We start from the raw sequence: 22,377 nt of genomic DNA, 5'->3' as shown, positions 1-22,377 counted from the left end.
CAAAAAAAAGTTGGTTCTCTTTAGTTTTGAAAGTTAAATTTTCACCCAACAATCCCCCACTTGGAAATTTAAACAAAAAAGAAAAGAGAGGAAAGATTTTCATCGAGCAGTTTCAATCTATACAACACTGTGCATAAGCAAATGTGTCTTATGATTTGAACCTTTACATAGTGTAGATGATTCATAATATACTAGAGTAACCCTTGGTTTTGAACTCTATCTCTAATAGCATCACACACAGAGTGTTATTAGGGTGTAGTACGAAAGCCCGTGCTTTTAAGGACTAGCTCGTGAATCCCGATTTAGTGAATGCTCTAGAGAGTTTGTCTAAAAACTCCATAGGAAGCGGCCCTCACTTCCACATTCACACAGGTGAATCTATCAAGGGTACTCCTGTAGCTAGATACCCCATTTATCATCAAGTATAAATCTTATTAAGAACTGAATTCAACCTTTCTTATGCTTCAGGATATAATGCTCAGACTTTAGTTCATAGGAATGGAACTCTGTGTTTGGTTTAGCATGATTCACTATATATCATTCGTGATCAGTTATTACCCGTTGAACCTGTTTCTTGGGATCTCCAGTCTACTGGTTGGGTTTTTCTCACTGTGATTTATCTTTCGATAGGCATGAGCCCCATCCTTTCTGAGGTTCTGAAAACTTTTTCTCTGGCCAGTCCTTTCGTCCAAGGATCTACCAAATTTTCATCAGTCCGTATGTGATCCACTCTAACTGCACCAGTAGTAAGAAACTCTCTATTGGTACTGTGCTTACGACGTATTTGACGTCTCTTTCCGTTGTAGTAACAGTTTTGAACTTTTGCGATTGCTGCAGTACTATCGTAATGGATCAATATGGCTGGTACTGGGTTTTTCCATAAAGGAATCTCTTATAGCAGACTTCTAAGCCAGCCTGCTTCTTTACTAGCTATCGCTAGTGCTATCATTTCTGACTCCATTGTAGATTGGCCTAAAATAGTCACTTTCTTAGACTTCCAAGAGATAGCTTCGCCAGCTATATTAAAGATATAGCCACTTGTAGCCTTTGAATCATCCGAAAGAGAGTTCCAATCAACATCGCTGAACCCTTCCAGGACAGTGGGAAACTTTTGATAATGTAATCCTAGGTTTTGAGTTTTCTTTAAGTATCTCACGACCCTTTCTATAGCATTTCAATGCTCTTTACTAGATCTACTTGTAAACTGCAAAGTAATCCTATAACATAAGCTATGTCAGGCCTACTGCAGTCGCCAGCGTATCTAAGATTGCCTATGATGCTCGCATACTCAGATTGATTAACATTGTCACTAGTGTTCTTGAATAACTTGACACTAGGGTCATAAGGAGTATAGGCTGGTTTACACTCAAATTAATTATATTTCTTTATAATCTTTTCTATATAGTGAGATTGATCCAAGGAAATTCCCTTTTCAGACCTATTTACTTTTATGCCTAAGATTACATTAGCTTCTCCTAAGTCTTTCATGTCGAAGTTCGCACTCAATATTGATTTTACATCATTTATGACGTGCAAGTTCGACCTAAAGATCAATAAATCATCTATATATAGACATAAGATAGTGCAGAGGTTATTTCCAAACTTATAGTAGATGCATTTGTCACTTTCATTGACCTTGAAACCTTTAGATAGGATAAGGTTGTCAAATTTTTCATGCCATTGCTTAGGATCTTGTTTTAGTCCATAGAGAGATTTTTCTAATTTACACACCTTATTTTCTCGACCATGGACAATAAAACCCTCAGGTTGTTCTATGTAAATCTGTTCTTCAAGTTCACCATTTAGGAAAGCAGTTTTTACATCCATCTGTTGTATTACGAGGTTATAAAGGGCAGCGAGAGAGAACAGGACACAGATAGAGGTAATTCTAGTGACAGGGGAGAAGGTGTCAAAGAAATCTACGTTTTCTCTCTGTCTAAAGCCCTTCGCTACTAACCTAGCTTTAAATGTGTAGACAGCCCCATGAGGTCTAAGTTTCCTCCTTAAGATCCATTTGCACCCTATTACCTTACATCCTAGGGGTAGATCTACTAAGTGCCAAGTTCTATTTGGCTCAAGTGAGTCCATCTCATCATTTATGGCTTTTTGCCATAGGTTGGCATCTACTGAGGACAGAGCAACTCTTAAATCTTTAGGGTCTTCTTCTACATTGTAGGTCAGGAAGTCATTTTCGAAATCTTTGGCGGTTCTAGCTCTTTTGCTTATTCTAGGTTCTAGGTCAGTTTCCTCTCTAGGGCTAGGATTTCTAACTAGGGTTATACCACTTGATCTAGAGCCCCACTATTCCTTGATGTAAAAGGAAACCTATCTTCAAAGAAGTCGGCATCATTTGACTCAATGATCACTTGGTTCACTAGATCATAGAACCTGTAGGCTTTACTATTTAAGGCATAACCTATAAAGACACACTCGTAAGCTCTACTAGCCAACTTTCTCCTTTTTGGGTCATGAATCCCTACAAAGGCTAGACAACCCCATGTTCTAAAGTAGGACAAGTTTGGGTTCTTATTCTTGAGAATTTCGTAAGGTGAAGTTTTGTTTTTAGATTTTGGGATTCTATTTAGGACATAACACACGGTAAGGATGATTTCACCCCACCAATAAGATGCAGCTCCTGAACTAAGTAAAATAGCAACTACTAGCTCAGCTAAAGTTCTTTTTTTCCTTTCGACTTTTTCGTTCATTTCAGGGGAATAAGGTGCGGTCTTTTCGTGTATTATTCCATGTGAGTTAAAGAATTCATTAAAACTGTCCGGGAGAATTCATTAAAACTGTCAGGGTCATACTCGGTTCCCTATCACTACGAAGTCTTTTAACTTTTCTATTAAACTAATTCTCTATTTCAGAAACAAAAAGTTTTAAGGCATCAAAAGCATCACTTTTGTTTTTCAGCAAGTATACAAAAGTAAAATCAGAGCAATCGTCAATAAAAGTAATGAAATATTTTTTACTGTTCCTAGTCAATAAGCCATCAAATTCACAGACATCAAAATAAATCAAATCTAGAGGCTTAGAATTCCTAAGTAAAGATTTATGCGGAGTTTTAGTAATTTTAGCATGACTACAATACTCGCATTTATCAAAATCATTCGTGGACAACTTAGGTATAATTTCTAGCCTAATCATGTTACTAATTAAATTCTTATTCACATGACAGAGTCTAGCATGCCAAATATTCATAGAACACAGCATATACACAGAAGATTTTATTTTATTAAAGTCTAAATTTAATTTGAACATTCCTTCAATTGCATACCCTTTTCCTAGAAATACATTACTTTTGGTAAGGGTATATAGGTCTGCCTCTATAGTTTGAGTAAACCCAACTTTGTTGAGAAGATAGCCTGAAACAAAATTCTTTTGTATCTCCGGAGTGTGCAGAACGTCCTTCAACGTGAAGGTTTTCTCAGATGTAAACTTTAGTTCCACCTCGCCGGTTCCAGCAACTTTCGTAGAATGGTGATCTCCCAACAGAATATTCTTATCCTTAGTTTCAGTATAAGTTTTAAACAGACTAAGGTCGTGACAGACATGGCGCGTCGTGCCAGTGTCTATCCACCACCCTTCATCACCACTGATCACATTTACTTTTGTGATTATGGTGACTAATGGTTCTTCTGTCAGGTTCGCTTTATCAGCAGGACGACACCTGTTCCTACAGTTCCTAGCCATGTGCCCAAGTTTATTACAATTGAAGCAAAGAAACTGTACCGTTTCTCCTGAAGGGGCTTCTATTTTTTCTGTTGGCTCTGGTTGCTGGAGCCATGGTTCTAAACTTTTCTCTTTGTCCCCTTAGATTTTTTGTCAAGTTTTACCACGACAGAGGCGTGTTTTCTAGGTACTGCATTCACCTCCTCCCTCTAGTCCTGCTTCCGGGTTTTCTCCTCGATCCTTAGCTGGGTTATAAGACTCTCCAAGGAGAACTCCTTGGTCTTATGCCTCAAAGTGTTCTTAAAGTCCTTCCACAAGGGGAGTAGTTCATCAATAATAACAGCAACTTGGAATTGTTCGTCTAGAGGCATACCTTCAATAATTATCTCGTGGGCTATCTTCTGGAGTTCATGGGATTGAGCCTCCACAGATTTGTCATCCGTCATCTGGAACTTGAGATAACGACTAACCGCATATTCTTCGACCTGGCCTCCTCGGTGTCATACTTCTTTTTTCAGGGCATCCCAGACCTCCTTCGCTGTCTTCATTGTACTATAGTACTCATAAGACCATCAATCAAACCATTTAAAATTAAATTCTTACATATAAAGTCTTTCTCCTCTCAATCAGCAGCTTCTTTTATCTATTGTTCAATTGGTTCTTCTAAAGGGACGATTGGCTTAGTGCTGGTACAAGCTTCGACAACTTTCTTGACGGTGAGGAAAAACAACATCTTTTGCTTCCACCACTTGAAGTTCGCCCCTTCGTATCGGAATGGACGGTTGAGGCCAGATATCATAACGTCATTGCTGCTACTGAGAGCCATTGATGATGTGGAAATGTCTTAAAATTGTTAGAAACAGTAGGGCCCTCAGAACGATGAACTGTAAACTATCAAGGCACGGCGGTCAAGCGAAGAGTAAAACCTGCCCAAGTGTGCAAGCAGGTCTGAAAATTTTCACGTCGTCCACAGGATAAAACAGCCAAATGAAAATCGATCGAAAATGCATCGTTACCGACCGTACGTCGAATGGTAGAGAGTGAGAAGAGCACTTCACCAAAGAACGTGCATGGACAGTACGGATGGGAGGATAAAACACGCGGATGAATGGACCGTTTCCCTCTTTTTCGGTTAAAAAATAATAACAAAAATAAAATAATATTTTTTTAATAAAAGTAATCATCACACACACGCGCCTCGCCCGACCGACCACGGATGGCGGCGGCGCGCATCTGGGAGGTCCACCGAACCCACATTAGTCTATCTCTTCACTCCCTCCAAAACATGGGTACCCCTTGGGGCCTAAACCCAAAACACAAGGTTGGAGTATATAAAGGAGACATCCAGCACCAAATTTTCCAACGTGTGTTTCTCCAACCAAAAAAGTTGGTTCCATCTAGTTTTGAAAGTTAAATCTTCACCTAACACATTTCTCCTTGAATGTTCATGCTCTGAGATTCATGTTTGGCCTCGTGGTGCCCTACGAGCATCCCCCTTCGGATGGTGTTTGCATGAGTCAATATCTAGGTGGACAGAGAGAGTATTTATCGTAAGTGGATGAAGGGGTTGTGTCAACACGTCCTGCGGTCTCCTTTATTGGTTCGCACCGTGAGATCTTCTTGCACTCCCTTGTGGTACCCTGGGAACGTCCTCCTTCGAATGGGATTTGTGCAGTTGGTCAATATCAAGGTGAACTCCAAAAATGGATAGGGTCACTTTAGTTTCTGCCCCAATCGGATTTTTTCCCTTCGGATTGGCTGTCACGGGCGGAACTTTAGGGCCTAAAATGATGGGTCACACTTATGGGAAATTGTTAAGTAACTTAATGATTTCTTAACCAATGATGGCTAGTCGTTATAGAAGCAAGAGTTGTTCTGGTATTAATAGTTGGTTGAGAATGTCTCAATTCAAAGGAGGGATAAATTGACCACCTTTCGACGGCTTTTGTCCTAAAACTTTGAAGCATCATTGTGAAACTAGATATCACATGGGGTTCATTTTAGTTTTGCTAAACCATATTGAATGTTGTTCAGGATATAACTCATCATAGACCGAACCATATCCAACAATGTTATGTTTCTCCTTTCAGATACACCATGTTGATGAGGTGTACCAGGGGCCGAGAGTTGGAACGCAAACCTATGTTCTATCATATATTTCTAGAATTTGAGGTCCATATACTCTCCACCACGATCAGATCGTAGTGTTTTTATCTTCTTACCTAACAAGTTTTCAACTTCAGCCCTATATACCTTAAACTTGTCAAGGGCTTCAGACTTATGTTGCATTAGGTAGAGATACCCGAACCTTGAATAATCATCTATGAAAGAGATGAAATATTCATACCTACCCCGAGCTCTAACATTCAATAGACCACACAGGTCTGAATGTACAAGCTCCATTGCTTCCTTGGTCGTTTAGTCATCTTTCCTTCGAGGCATGATTCATATACCTGCAAGGAGTTTTCTTCTAAACTCTTTAGAAGTCCACTTTTCACAACCTTCTCAATCTTATTGAGGTTGATGGGACCTAACCTAAAATGCTAAAGATGGGTGTTTTCCTTAGGAGAAACCTTTGGTCTTTTAGTTGTTGTTGTCGTACTGAATATTTCAGTGTTAAACAAGGCTATTATGACTAAGGACCTTAGTACATATAAGTTACTTTCCATTGAACCATAACCAATCTCCATTCCATTCTTGAAAATAAACACTTTATTCTCAGAAAAAGAGACGATATACCCTTGTTCAATGAGACAATAAACCGAGATTAAGTTCCTCTTAATATGAGGAACTACAAAAACATTATCCAGTAACATATAATGTTTCTTGTCAATAAATAACTTAAGCTTGCCTATAGCAATAGCTGAAACAATCTCACCAGTGCCGACTTGAAGAGTCATCTCTCCCTGTGGCAACGTTTGCCAGGAACTGAATCCTTCGTAAGAGGAACTGACATGATTGGTAGCACTCGAATCCAGGCAGAATCATCATTCTCTACCAAACATGTCTCTAAGACCAATAAATCAGATTTACTGTCTTGTCTCCTCTTTTGGAGAGTAGTGGGATCAGTGTAAGAACAACTGACACTACTAATTTTGTCATCCATCCCTTTATGCTCAAAAAGTAAGAACTGACATTCAAACAAATCTTGGAGTGATTCCATGATCTCGCATGCAATGATCATGTTCTTAATCCTTTTGGCCAAAACATCAGGTATGTTAGCCAAAATATGCAGTCGGGCCAATGAATTAGCCTTCATCCACACCTCATATGCATTACAAACACTTTGTGGTGCATCAAGGGTCGGGACTTGAGGACACTCCTCAGCCATGAAAAATACAAGGTCATTTGCCACGAAATATGTTTCACACGATTCTTTCCACTATATGTAGTCGGTCATACTAAAAGCGCTAAACGAAAATACTAACGAGTTGCTGAAAAGAAAAACACATTGACCTACACTAGGATTTTAAGCAAATACTCATTGTAAAACAAAACAACATCCAATAAGGTTTTAGCAAACTAATATGAACCCCGTGTGACATCTAGTTTCGCAATGATGCTTCAAAGGTTTAGGACAAAAGCCGCCGAAGGGAGGTCAATTATCCCTCATCTGAATTGAAAAGTTCTCAACTAGTCATTAATACCATAACAACTTTTGCTACTATAACGACTAGTCATCATTGATTTGGCTAAGAGATCAATAACTTACTTAACAATCTCCCATAAGTGTGACCCGCTATTTTAGGCCCTAGAGATCCGCCCAAAAAGCCAATCCGAAGGGGAAAAATCCGACTGGGGAAAAACCTAAAGCGACCCTATCCATTTCAGGAGTTCACCTTGATTTTGACCAATGATGCGTGTAATTTTGATGTGTTATGGTGTGAGTTTGCGATGATGTGTGTTATGCGGTGATCATGCAATTTTTCCCAATAAGACCCAAAGTATAAGCCTTATTAGGTTTTCTGGTAAGTCCAGGGTCGAACACAGGGACTATTAAGTAAATATGCGACAGTCACTTTGATTCTCTTACGGTAGTAAAAATAAATGAAGTGGATGGTGTTTTGATTAAGGTTTTTCCTATGCAATGGAGTTTGAATGCAGAGTTGATGAACACGTAAAGTTACAATGAGTATGCGATGAAGGGGTTGAGAAGGGGTTTAGCTAACATTTCCTAAGATTGTGCACAAGTTATGCGATCATGCTACACACAAATAACAACACGTCATTTCTCAATGCAGAATGCCATAGTTCCTATTTCTAGGACGCATACAATGTGTATACAAAATAGTCGATAGGACTTATGTCTAAGCCTCTACTCTTGTCTATGCGATGAATGATGCACACATAAAACAAGGTGACCGTATACAACCTTTCATATTTCTAGGGCACATGCGATGTGGAAATAGCAATAGAACTTATGTCTAAGTTTCTATTTCTTACTTATGCGATACTAATCCGACTTTCTCAAGCCTAGATTCTAATATGATCCTCTCAAGTCTAGATTCTATCTTTAGACAACTCTCTCAGGTATATCTAAAGAGTGGATGATGCATGCATAAGACAAGATGATCACATAAAATGTAAATCTTAAGTCATGCTAGCTAAGTACTTCTTAACCCATTCAGAAATTTAGCTACTCATGCGAAGTATGGAAAGATTGAACATAGATTGAAATGATATTTCCATTTTCTGTAAATAAAATACTGAATATAAAATAATAAATGGATTTGAGAGATAAGAAGCCCGATAAATAATGTCTTGCTTCCCGTGGCCTTTTACATTGTTCTTTTTCACACCATCTCTGTTCTAGATGTGTATTCTTGCTCTCGCAAGTGTTGGCCCTCTCTTCTTTTTAATGCTTTCCGGCAGTCTCTCGATCTGTCCGAGAATGATCTCTCGGTTTCCTCGTCTCCTTGTTCTTCTCCGTCCTCTAAATATGTGAACAGACTATCTTTTTAACTCACAAGCTCTGTAACTCGTTAACCCTTTTACACTGGTGGCCTTTAGTATTTATAGAGCTCAAAGTGAAGCAGCCTTTCATGCTAATGATTGCAATGATAAGCGGCATTAATTCCCGTGCTCTGATGCGTCGATCAATGGTCATCAAAAGTTGAGTGTACTTGCTACAGTGTGGCTTTAATGGCTTGTCAACTAAATTTGGATTCAACCGTTATCAGCTTTCCGTCCAATCGTGATTTATTATGTTGTCACCTTGATGCGCAATCTTTATGCGGCCACCTTCTTTTAAGAAACTTCTCACGATCGTATACGGTTACATGATTTGCGATTACAATCTTCAAGCGCGCTGACGCCTTGTTCTTTTGGATCGCAATTTCACTTTGCCATCACATTTTTCCTGCACAAAATAAGTAAATTAACTATTTTTATGCAATGGGCGCTTGCGATCGCACTTCCTTTCAGTTTAACGCTTTTGGACATGATATTTCTTATTTTACCATTGCATTCTCTCACTGCTTTACTTATTTGAGATGTAATAACTTGTATGTCTACTAGTTATCAACCAACTACACAAAACCCATCCGATAGGGGACGCTCCTAAGGTGCCACGAGGGAGTATAGAATGATCTCACGGTGTGAACCAATGACAGAGACCATAGGACGTGTTGACACACACCCTTCACCCATTTACTATAAACACTCTCTCCGTTCACCTTGATATTGACTCATACAAACACCATCGGAAGGGGAATGCTCCTAGGGCACCACGAGGCCAAACATGAATCTCACGGTGTGAACATACAGGGAGAAACGTGAGTGGAATCATAGACATATCAGATGCATCTCTTCCTCCCACTGAGTATTTTATAACCTAGGGTTTAACTTACTTAGGAAAAACACAGCCAAGGATGACAAAGAAACCAGTAGTGTCAGTTCTCAAGATAACCTCCAGTTAGAGAAAGCAAGTGTTTCTGACTTTGATGAAGTTCATCGACGAGAAGTGTTCTCTGAAACAGAACTTGGAGCTTATTTAGGTTCTAATACTGATCCCACTGCTCTCCCGAAGTTAAAGAAGTCTAAAGACAGTAAATATGATTTATTTGTCTTAGAGATGTGTTTGGTAGAGAATGATGATTTTCCTGGATACTTGATTCAGGTACTACTAATCATGTCAGTTTTTTCTATTAAGGATTTAGTTCCTAGCAAATGTTGCTACAAGAAGAGTTGACTATTCGAGTCGGTACTGGTGAGGTTGTTTCAGCTTTGTTGTAGGCAGGCTGAAGTTATTTTTGGACAAGAATCATTATCTATTACTGGATAATGGTTTTGTAGTTCCTCATATCAAGAGGAACTTAATCTCGGTTTCTTATCTCATTGAACAAGATTATACTGTCTCCTTTACTGAGAGTAAAGTGTTTATTTTCAAGAATGGTATGGACGTTGGTTTTGGTTCAATGGAAAATAACTTGTATGTACTAAGGTCGTTAGTCATAAAAGCCTTGCTTAATGCTGAAATGTTCAGTACGGCGACAACTGTAAAAAGACCAAAGGTTTTTCCTAAGTAAAACGCCAATCTTTGGCATCTAAGGTTTGGTCACATTAACCTCAATAGGATTGAGAGTTTGGTGAGATGTGGACTTCTAAAGAGTTTAGAAGAAAACTCCTTGCCGGTATGTGAATCATGACTTGAAGGCAAGATGACCAAACAACCTTTTACTAGAAAAGGTTATAGAGCCAAGGAAGTCTTGGAGCTTATACGTTCAGACCTCTGTGGTCCGATGAGTGTTCGAGCTTGAAGTGGGTATGAATATTTCATCTCTTTCATAGATGATTATTCAAGGTACGGGTAGATATACCTAATGCAATGTAAGTCTGAAGCCTTTGACAAGTTTAAGGAGTATAAAGCTGAAGTTGAAAACTTGTTAGGTAAGAAGATAAAAACACTATCTAATCGTGGTGGAGAGTATATGGGCCGGGCCTCAAATTCAAAAACTATATGATAGAATATGGAATCACGTCCCAACTCTCGACCTTAGGTACACCTGAGTAGAATGACGTATCTGAAAGAAGAAACAGAACCCTGTTAGACATGGTTCGGCCTATGATGAGTTATGCTCATCTTCAAGACTCGTTTTGGGGATTTGCAGTGGAGACTGCATGTTATATTTTGAACAACGTTCCCTCAAAAAGTGTTTCTAAAACACTTTTTGAGCTGTGGAGATGCCATAAAGGTAGTTTACGCCACTTTAGGATATAGAGATGTCTGACCCACGTGCTTATAGCTAACCCAAAGAAGTTGGAACTGCGTTCGAAAGTTTGCCTTTTTGTAGGCTAACCCAAAGAAACGAGGGGTGGATACTTCTATGATTCGAGTGAGAACAAAGTGTTTTTGTCGACAAATGCTATCTTCTTGGAAGAAGATCACATCCGAGATCATAAGCCACGAAGCAAGATTTTTTTACATGAGATTTCTAGTGAGACTATTGAGAGTTCGCAAGAGTTGTTGAACAAACTGATAGATCAACAAGAGTTTTTGATGTCGATTTATATAGTCAACCATCTCAAGAGTTGAGACTGCCTCGATGTATTGGGAGGGTTATGAACCCATCGAATTGCTACATGTGTTTGACTGAGGCTCAAAACATCATGTTTGATGATGGGGTCGAGAATCCATTATCTTTTAAGCAAGCAATGGAGAATGTTGACAAAAATGAGTGGATTAAAGCCATAAACCAGGAAATGGATTCTATGTACTTCAATAATGTATGTGAGATTGTGGATCTTCCTGATGGGGTAAAACCTATAGGGTGTAATTGGATCTACAAGAGAAAATGTGGTGTAGATGGAAAGGTGCAGACCTTTAAGGCTAGACTCGTGGCAAAGGGTTATACCCAGGTCAAGGGAGTGGACTATGAGGAAACTTTCTCACCTGTTGTCATGTTGAAGTCTATTAGGATACCCCTGTCTATAGCCACATTTTATGATTATGAGATATGGCAAATGGACGTCAAAACTGCCTTTCTGAATGGTAATTTTGAGGAGACCATCTACATGGCTAAATTAGAGGGGTTCAATGTTCCAGATCAAGAGCAAAGAGTTTGTAAGCTTGATAGGTCCATTTATGGGCTAAAATAGGCATCTAGATCGTGGAACATTAGATTTGACAGTGCGATCAAATTGTTTGGCTTTGATCAGAACGTTGATGAGCCTTGTGTTTACAAGAAGATCATCAATAACTCGGTAGCTTTCCTGGTATTGTATGTGGATGATATCCTACTAATTGGAAATGATGTATATTATCTGACAGACATTAAAAAGTGGCTAGCCACCTAATTCCAAATGAAAGATTTAGGTGAGGCATAGTATGTTCTAGAGATCCAGATCATTCGGGATCGTAAGAATGAGAGGTTGGCCTTGTCTCAGGCATCGAACATTGATCAAATGTTGATAAGGTAAAAGATGCAGGATTCTAGGAGGGGTTTATTACCCTTCAGGCGTGGAATTGTTAAGAGGTTGAGAAGATGAGATAAATGTATGCAATATTATGTACTAGACCTGATATTTGCTATGCAGTAGGGATTGTCAGTCGTTATCAGTCCAATCCAGGATTAGATCACTGGACGACAGTCAAAATGATCCTCAAGTATCTTAGAAGAATGAGGGACTACATGTTCGTTATAGAGATAAGGATTTGATTCTTATAGGATACACAAACTCTGACTTTCAGACTAATAGAAATTCTTGTAAATCGACATCAGGGTCGGTGTTCACTCTGAATGAAGGGGCAGTAGTTTGGCCAAACATCAAGTAAGGATGCATCGGGGACTCTACTATGGAAGTCGAATACATAGTCGCTTATGAAGGTGCTAAAGAGGCTATTTGGTTGAGGAAATTTCTTACAGATTTCGAAGTTGTTCCAAATATGTATTTGCCGATCACCCTCTATTGTGATAACAATGGGGCTGTGGCAAATTCTAAGAAACCTCGAAGTCATCGTAAAGGCAAGCATATCGAACGAAAATATAATTTGATCAGGGAGATTGTGCATCGCGGTGATGTGATAGTCACGAAGATCGCGTCGGAGCACAATGTTGTTGATCCGTTTACAAAGTCTCTCACGACTAAAGTGCACGAGGGTCATCTGGAGAGTCTGGGTCTATGGAACATGCGGCATCTTGTCTAGGGCAAGTGGGAGATGATATTGGGGTATAGAGTATGTCCTAGTTTATTGTATATTGTACTTGTTTTTTTATGTATTGTATATTAGTCTCCTGAGGTATTAGGACAAGTGGGAGATTGTTGGGACTAGTGTCCTAATTCTCCTGGAGTCTCGTAGATTATAAACTTTGTACACATTGTTATTGATAAAATAAGAGTTATTTTATTTGCATTTAATCATATCCAATAAACAAAGATCCGTGGTTATTGTATATAAACTTAAGCATGTATATAAGATATACAAGTGGATCATGCCTTAAGTAATAACCTAAATGGTCTTTTACTTAGAATTATGAAGGTTGTTAAGCAGAATATGCGGCAATCATGCGATGAATTCACGAGAAAGTGAGCTTGCGACGATTAGCATGTTGAATCTCAACTAACTCGTTATTTTGTGTTATTATGCATTCAATGTTCTATTTTTGTAGCTAATGCAGGAAATGAACACAAATGCGGACACCGGACCACCGCATAGACGACCACATGCGGAGAAACACTCCATCGCAAAGGCAAACACATCGATCAACATATGGATGTTGCGGTAATCAGCCGTATGTGTCCATCGCACGGGAGTTGCGTTCGTCAAGTGATTACGGTCATCATGTAGAGTTGCGGTATTAAGCGAATGCGGCCATTGACTGATCATGGCTACGCGACAACGCATTCTAATCGGATCAATGCAAGGTAGGTGGAATGAATGCATTAATGCATCTACCTCGAGGAAATCCAAAAGATGATTTTGACATTTCACCTACCACGCCGTTGGTGGCAGAGGTTCAGAAAGGACGAACGCACCGAACGTCAAACTCAGAGCAGTCCAATTAATGCTACCGACGACCCAAGCTCTATAAATAGAAGCTGATGAGCAGAAATTCAAGTGATCCGGAGATTATCCCTCCATCCGGGGATTTTCCCCGTAATCCAGACAACTGCGTGAGAGGATGGCTGAGAGTTCTTCACCTCCTTCATCCCTTCCGAGTGATGACCGGAGCCTTCGACCAGAGTTAGATCTTGAGAGAGTTAGCTCCTCCGCCCATCTATGGTACCACCGGCAGCCTTGACGCACATCCGCTGAAAGCAAGTCCTTGCTTCCAGCCGGTCATTCCATTCCCCTTTTCTTTTCTTATATTGTATTGTATGACATTTTGTGATTAAGGAATTAATACAAATTGTTTTCAATACATTTCTTTGTTTCCTTCAACTCCATCTCCATCTTTTTTTCTTAGCATCTTTACTTTCATTGCAACATTTAGTGGGATTGCTTGGGAATTGCATACTTAGTCATGTGGATTAGGGATATGAAGCATGTAGCAAACTACCGAGAGGTGTGCATTGCGTTAGTATGTGAGTAACCTTATTTTCTTAGTGTGAAGCTGCTGCAATGCTTATCTACAGGCTCACGCATTGCTTGTCTATGAGTAAAGTCAACAATAATCAACTGCCCAGTAGGGTAAGTGGTTGGACGCATTAAGCAATGTATGCGTTGTTCACTAGGGATAGTAACAATCTTGCGTCAACCAAGTTCATGCGATTGTCTTGTAGTATGTATGCTTCATTCGTCCATTAGGGATACTCGAGAGGGTAGTCTAAGGATAGAATCTAGGCTTAAGAAGGTCAGGTCAGAATCTAGGCTCGGGAGAGTCAGATCAGAACACATAATACAAGAGATAGGAGTTTAAGAATAAGCATTGTTTGCTATTAACCCATCGCATGCATCCTAGAGATAGGATATGATTGAGTGCGATCACCACAGCGTTGTGTGCATTTTGCATCATATCATAGGAAAAGAATAGAGACTTAGGAATAAGCTCTATGGACATTTTGCATTCAACACATGCGCCCTAGACTTAAGAGCACTGCATATGCATTGGAAAATGATTTGCCGTGCATAAGTGTAACATGATCGTATAGCTTGCGTTGACTAAGGTTGCCCTTGCGGTCACTCTTAAGGGTTGCAATGAAATCATCTTCGCATTTTATCTATTTTCCCATAACATTTATATCATGTCAAGTGTTGTCGTATCTCTACCTTTCATGCATATTCTCATTGCGTTGTTTGTTAGATAGGAGTAGGAGTAGGATTAACTTATCAACATCCCTTCCATTCTTTTATTTAAACTGCCGCATGCACATCACCGCAATCATATAGCTACAAGTCTTTGAGTTCGACCTCGGATCACCTGAGAAACTTGCGTTCGCGTTATACTTGGCGTGAGCGCAAGAAAATTTGTGACAGGACGCATGGTCATCGCATACATTTGTTAACGCATTATCATTCCAATGCATGACCATCAATGCATGACTATCAATGCATATCTCAAGACATGCATCGCATACCGCGTCCACGGGATTTTAGTTGTCGAATATTTTGACTTCTAATTTCCCGTCATCAAGTTTTTGGACTCGCTTTGTAGAGGTTTACAAGTGTTGTGAACTATTATAGATGGTCTGATCCTTACCATTCATGTGGAGACATGCGAGCGAGGTTGTCTTATACAAAGAGTTTGTATAAGACCGGACCACGAGATGATTAGTCTCTTTATATAATGTTGTTGATAATTGAGACTTACATCTCACTAAAACGACCATAGGTGACATGACCTTAATCCTGAGTGTTTTGGGAACTCCTTCCTATAAGGGTGGTCCTTTGATTAGTATGGTTGAGAGTGGCCAGATTGCCAACTCAACGAGCCTATCTTTTTGGGGATTTTTCTGATTGGGGAGCTGGAAACTCAGTTACACAAGACGGAATTCACTCATTCTCCAAAGCAAGGGTATGTTGATAGATTGCTCCCTTAAGAGCTGATTCCGGTTCTTGAACATAGTGACCACATCCTCTCTTTGGAAGAGAGGACCTAGTTATAGTAGGACTATGACACATTAGAGGAATCGGTGGTACTTAAGGAGTTAGATATAACTATAGAAGCAAAATGGTAAATTGGCCCAGCTGTACTTACGGGCGATCTGTGAAGGGTTATCGCACTGTTGATTGGTTAATATGGACACAAAAATGTATCTGTAGCGAGAAGAGTGCAGTTGTCAGTCTTTAGTAGAGTGCCCGACAGTTAACAAATGGTGGATCCTGTGACTAAAGAGTTTAGTTAGTTATTCATGTACCGTTGGAATTTCGAGCTATAGGTCCATAAGGTCCCCTTGGTAGCTCAATGGATTCAAGTTGAGAATCAGTTCTTGGGGTTGATTTGAAGTGTTCAAATTAACAAGAAGAAATTCAATTATATATGATATAATTGGTGTGATGTATGAGATACATCAAGTGGAGGAATTAACGTAAATGTGATTTACATTAAGTGTCATAAAATAGAAAAAGAACTATTGTTTATATATTTCATGAGATGAAATATTAAAACTATAGGTAATAAATATAATATGGTAAGTTGGTTATCATATTTATTTATAATATATTAATTATATGATAATTAATTTCTTCTTCTCTAATAACCGATTGAGTGGGAGGTTATTGGTGGTTTTATGGTAATTGTGAGATAAAAGGAAAATTGTTTTCCAAAATTAGAAAGTCACTTCATTCGGAAAGTTACTCATGAATTAAGCTATCAAGTGAAAAAAATTTCACTAAGAGATAGTTGTGCATAGACTAACCGATCGCTTACTTTTGACTATGCGATAGTCATTCAACTGATCATAGTTAAACGATCGAGTGGCATAGTCTATACGATAGGCTATCGTTTACTAAATGACCGAGCACATCATCTATACGATAGACGATTCTTATCTCCCACTTGCTCGATCGTCTACTCAATCATAGACCTCCAGTCTCTTCCTCAAGCCAAGATCATACAAAGCTCACAACTCCTGGATTTTCACACCGAGAATACCAAGGTAACCATTGTGGTGGTTTCCTGACTCTGTTCATTGAGTTCATAGAGGTTGCGTTCGTTTTTCGTGTTGTTCATTGGTTGCATTGGTTGTTGCGTTCGAGTGTGTTGTTCTTGGATACTTGTAGATTGATCGAGAGATTTGAAAAGAATGATTCTTCAAAGTACACATACTCTATCCCTTGATACTCTTGTAGCATGCTGTAATTTCATGTTGTGCATGACCTATTAGTTTCCTTTTTAAGACTGTGATTGTTTATGTTCAATCTGAATTGAATTTGGAACGATCCCTTCTGCTGCTCATGGAAATCATCATGTTTGATTTCCTTCAATTGGTATCAGAGCTAGGTTATTCTGATATTCCAGATTTCACTTCTGCTTTGAACTTCTTTTACAATCGTGGTGGGTTTAAGGTTTCTGCATTGCGTTTAAGTGTTAAATGCGTTTTTGGATGTGTTGATGAATGTTTATAGGATAGTTGCCTCTATTTAAAGCTTTCTTTATGATTACAAAGTGTTAATTTGTAAGGGCCTCTGCGTTTTTGGGCATAATTTACAAGCAATCGAGTATGTAATTCAAAGTGTTTGATGTTTGTTAAGTCATTCGTGATGAAGTTTCGAAGCATGGAGATACGATTCTCATCGAGGAAGAAGACCAAAGGTTGGTCGTATTGTGTAGCCTAAGGTAAACGATCGTTGAATTTTGGGTAAACGGTCGTGTAGAAAAGTTCTGCGTGATCGTGTAGTATTTATTAAACGATCGTTTGATTAGCTAAACGATTGGGTAAAATGTTTATTCTATCGCGTAGCATTGGTTGCTTGATCGCGTGGACGCTGGAGGTAAACGATTGCATAGAGCATTTGATGCTCATTATTTAATAAAGGGTGCGCTCACTAAACGATCGTGTAGTTAGCATGCTTCATCGCATAGTCATTGACTACACGATCACGTGGTATACGATACCTTACACTTGCTCAGTGATCGGTTAGACGATTTTGCTTCACCGTATCGTTGTCGTTTAGTTGTTCGTTTAAGGGTTGCGTTGCAAGATGCGCACTGCACGATCGCGTGCCTTCATGTTTCATCGTATAGTCAAAGGTACACGATCGTTTATGCTCAGGAAGCGGTGCTAAATGATTGAGTAAAGAGTTTACTCTCTCGTGTAGGCGATCACAAGGATATGGTACACGATCAAAGGAGACGCATTTTTTCGCCAGACGGTTCAATACCCGGTTCGCCTATTTGAACTGAAGACTCATTGTGCTTTATAATAGTTAGCTTTGTTTTTGTTTTGTTTTGTTTGTTTGTTTTTTTTTTGTTTTGTTTTGTTTTGTTTTTTTTTTTTGCAGATTTAAGGCTAATTATCCCGGTTCATCAACTTTTATTTAATGTACATGAGATGTATGTTGGTTTATATGTCATAGTGTATGACATATAGATTTAAAACCCACCTTAGGTTATGCATTTTATTCATGCATCATATATTATAAGTGTTATTATATAGTCATTGGCATGATGAAATTACAAGAAAGCATGTGCATGCATCATGAAATATAAGAGTTATATTTATGCAAGCAGTAAGCATATTCATGCATCATCTTTATATTATAAGCGTTATAGTATAAGGGTATATGAAAACATGTGTGCTTAGTTCATTGCTTGATAAGTATTATATAAAAGTAGCAATGAATGAACAATGCATGGAATTAGGAAGTTGAGAAGTTTGGAACACGGCTACACAAGATGGAATTCACTCATTCCCCGAGGTCGAGATAAGTAAATAAATTGCTCTCTTAAGGGTTGTTTCTGGGGCTTGAACAATGTGGTGCTACACCCTCTCCTGTCCCGATATGGGTTTGATCATAGTTAGACTATGACTTATTGTTCATTTGAGGGATTAGTGGTACTTGAGGAGTTAGATGTAACTATAGGAGCAAAACGGTAATTTTGGCCTAGTTGTACTTACGAGCAATTTGTGAAGGATTATCGCACTATTGACTGGTTATATCCAATGGACATAAAAATATCTTTGTAATGTGAAGAGTGCAACTTCCGGTCTTTAATGAAGTGATCGACAGTTAATGGATGTTGAGTAATTTAATTAAAGAGTTTAATTAATTATCTAAGTACCATTGGAATTTCAATTTACAGGTCCATAAGGTCTTCTATGTCGCTCAACAAGAATTATTGAGAATTAATTTAATTAATTGAGGGAATTAACTATATATAATATAATTAATATAATGTAAAAACTATAGGTTATATGTTATATTTAATATGACATATTGTTTTATATATATGTGTCATATAAAATAAGTTAGTTATTATATATATATATATATTATTTATATTTGTGTTAATTTAAATTTCAAATTAAAAGGAGGGAGTTACAATTCTCTCCCCTTAATTCTCTCAATTAACGTGGAAGTGAGAGGTTTTTTTTTTTACGTAGAATGAGTTTTTTTTTCTTTTTTTTTTTTTCCAGTTTATCGATCTTCCTTTTCACGAACGTCTCCCAACAAAAAGAAAAACACTTTATAGAATTTTCCCAGAATCCTCTCTTCCTCTCTCAAATTATTTCTTTCCTCCCTCTTTCAAAATCCCAGGGCCTACACGCTCTTGAGAGATCCTTATCCCAAAATAAAATATAGAGGTCTCACTTGTGGTGGTGCTCATTGGAATTTTGTTCGTTGGATCGTGACTGTTTGAGGGAGTCTATGAAGAAATTGTTTTGATCTTCAAGGGTATGATTTCTTCTTCACTTTATATCTATTTTATACATGTTGTAAATTTGTCCAATTAATGCATTATTTTCTATTTTGGTTCTGTAAATTTCATTGTTTTGTGAAACATTGAAAATTTGGTCGTTCTTCATGTCTATTTGAGATTCTATATCTGTCTAACTGAGATAGACAATGATTGGTAGACAGTGATATAACTTTATTATTGTCTATCTCAGATAGACAAAGATAGTGCTCTACTCTATCTATCTCAATTCAAAGTTATTAATAATAGATCCACTCAGATAATCAAATATAGAAATATAAAATGCAAACGATATAGGAACTATAGAAACAAATATTAGCTCTTATCATTGAAGTCTGATAGATAGTGATAGAACTCTATCACTGTCTATCTGAGATAGACATAGATATTGCTCAATCTCTGTGAAGGAGTAATATAACATGCAACGGAAGAATTCAGAATCAATAAGCACTTAAACTACACTTAATTTGAGTTTTAAACATGTTATCATTGTCTATCTAAGATAGACATAGATATTGCTCTATCTTTGTGAATAAGTAATATAACATGTAACAAAAGAATTCAGAATCAATAAGCACTTAAACTACACTTGATTTGAGTTTAAAACATGTTACTCATGAGGTTTTCATAAGAGGGTTTATACAAGACAATACCTTTGTAGTTCTCTCCATGAATTCAGCAGAATTTCCACAAATTTGAGCTTGATTCTTCAAATAGACCACCAACAAGATCTTTTCCATTATGCTCAAGAAGGAATGTGTGGTGGAAACACTTTAATTAAGCTGCATTGAGGATGAACTTGAGAAGGTGTAGTAGGGTTTTCAGTTTTGCAACAACTTAGATAAAGTTTTCAGATTTTTAATTTTTTTTTTTTTTTTTTAATTCCATGCATGAAGCTTCATTTTATAGATTGATTCCATGCATTAGAACATGGTTGCATGTAGGGCAGCTCATACTTATAATTTATTGAAGATCTAATGGTGGATTTGGGTGATTAACCACCCAAAAGATGTTAGTGGATTTTTTCAATTTTTGGGAAAAATCCATCAACTCTAATTAATTTCCATGAAATTGATTTTTCTTTTAAATAAAACTATTTTATTTAAAATTTAGTTTTATAAAATTATCTAAAAATAATTAATTTAAATAAAACTAATTTTAATTTTTTAATTAATTTAATATCTTAATATTAAATTAATAAATCATCAATTCCACCAATATGATTCAATTTCTTATAATCAATATTTAAATCATAATTTTAATATTAATTGATTCTCTAATCTCATTGTAATTTCAACTAAATTAAACGTTTTAATTGCATCGTATATAATCAATTGAAAACCCTAAAACCAAATTTGAACATTTCAAATTCATAACCCTAAATTGAAAATTCATCTAATCAATACTCAATTTATTATTCCAATTTATGAGCTAGTGGAGGGACCTATTGGACCTACAGATCACGAGCTCCAACGATTTGTAATCAATTGATTAAACTCTTTAGCCCGATTTAATTACTTTTCGTTAACCATCAAAGAACACCACTATAACTTGGTAGTTGCACTCTACTCACTGTAGATGTATTTTTGTTCATGTTATCTATAATCAGTAAGTCGATCCTTCACATGTCGTTCGTATTTATAGTTGGGTCAAAATTACCGTTTTACCCCTGAAAAGAACAACCTATCTACTAACCCTAAGACGGGTAGGAGTGAATTCCATCTCGCAAGGCTATGTCCTCAGCTATCTATCTGGTCTTATCCCCAAAATAAAAGGTTTATTGAGCAGTGCTGTTGAACTACTCTCACCCATGCAGATCAAAGGACAATCCCAAATAAACAGGAGTTCATAGCTAGCCAAGATTAAGATCGAGTTATCCTATGTTACTTTAGTATAAAATAGTCAGTTTTGACAGTAAACAATCGTTATAAAGAAAAAGTGACTATTTCGAGGTCCAGTTTTTATGTAAACTCCTTGCATGGGATGCCCCTACATGAATGATATGTGGATCACATCATTTGTATTACCTATACAAAATGGGCCACATCCAATAGTGTTAGCAGGATGAGATACCCAATTTCATCCATATACTTATAGATCATTTAGGCTATATACTATTAACTTGATCCTATTTATGTCACCACATCGAGTTAAAGTATTCATACTATAATCATGGATATGTTTATTGGATTTTCATAACAGAATGCAATATCAACAATTTTATCGAATAAGATAATCAATAATATTTTATAGATAAATAGAATGTTTAACATGAAATTTATGAACTGCGAGTTCTAGGATATTTCCAACACTCTATGTGTCTTAATTCAAATTTATCAATAATAGTTGGATTGATGTTAAAGTTTTTGCTAAAGTTCCTAAGATAGATAGTTGACATACAAGTACATTATTAAATGAGCATTATTAAGTAAGCATGATGAACAACTAGTATGTATTGATGTTAAAGTTCTATTAATACATGGAGAATTTGAAGTTATCAACTACTTTAGTTTTACCTTCTTCTTTTTAGATTTGTTTCCTTTTGCTTTGCTTATTAATGATTCAACTTTCAATAATTTGTTTCCTTTTCCTTTGCTTCCTTTGCTGGTTGATTATTCAACTTTGACCATTTTTTGTTTACCATCTAGTTAAACAAAATTAGGTTCAATAATGTTTGATAAGTATGATTAAATAGAAGAATTAATGAAATGGAAAAAAAAGAATGATTATAACCTTGAAGGATTTGATGATAGATTGTAACCTTGAATAATCGAAAGCAGCAACGGGAGAAGAAGATGAAGCAGTAGGACAGAGGAAGAAGAAGAAGAAGAAGAGAGACAAAAAATGAAGCAACAGTGATCGGAGAAGAAAATGAAGTAGTGGGAGAAGATGAAGCAAAGGAAGA

The sequence above is a fragment of the Benincasa hispida genome, chromosome 9, assembly GCF_027475165.1.
Source record: "Benincasa hispida cultivar pf3 chromosome 9, pf3_genome.v1.1, whole genome shotgun sequence".
NCBI classification, from domain to species: domain Eukaryota; kingdom Viridiplantae; phylum Streptophyta; class Magnoliopsida; order Cucurbitales; family Cucurbitaceae; genus Benincasa; species Benincasa hispida.
The sequence above is the reverse complement of the archived record's forward strand: the minus strand, read 5'-3'. Positions refer to the sequence as shown.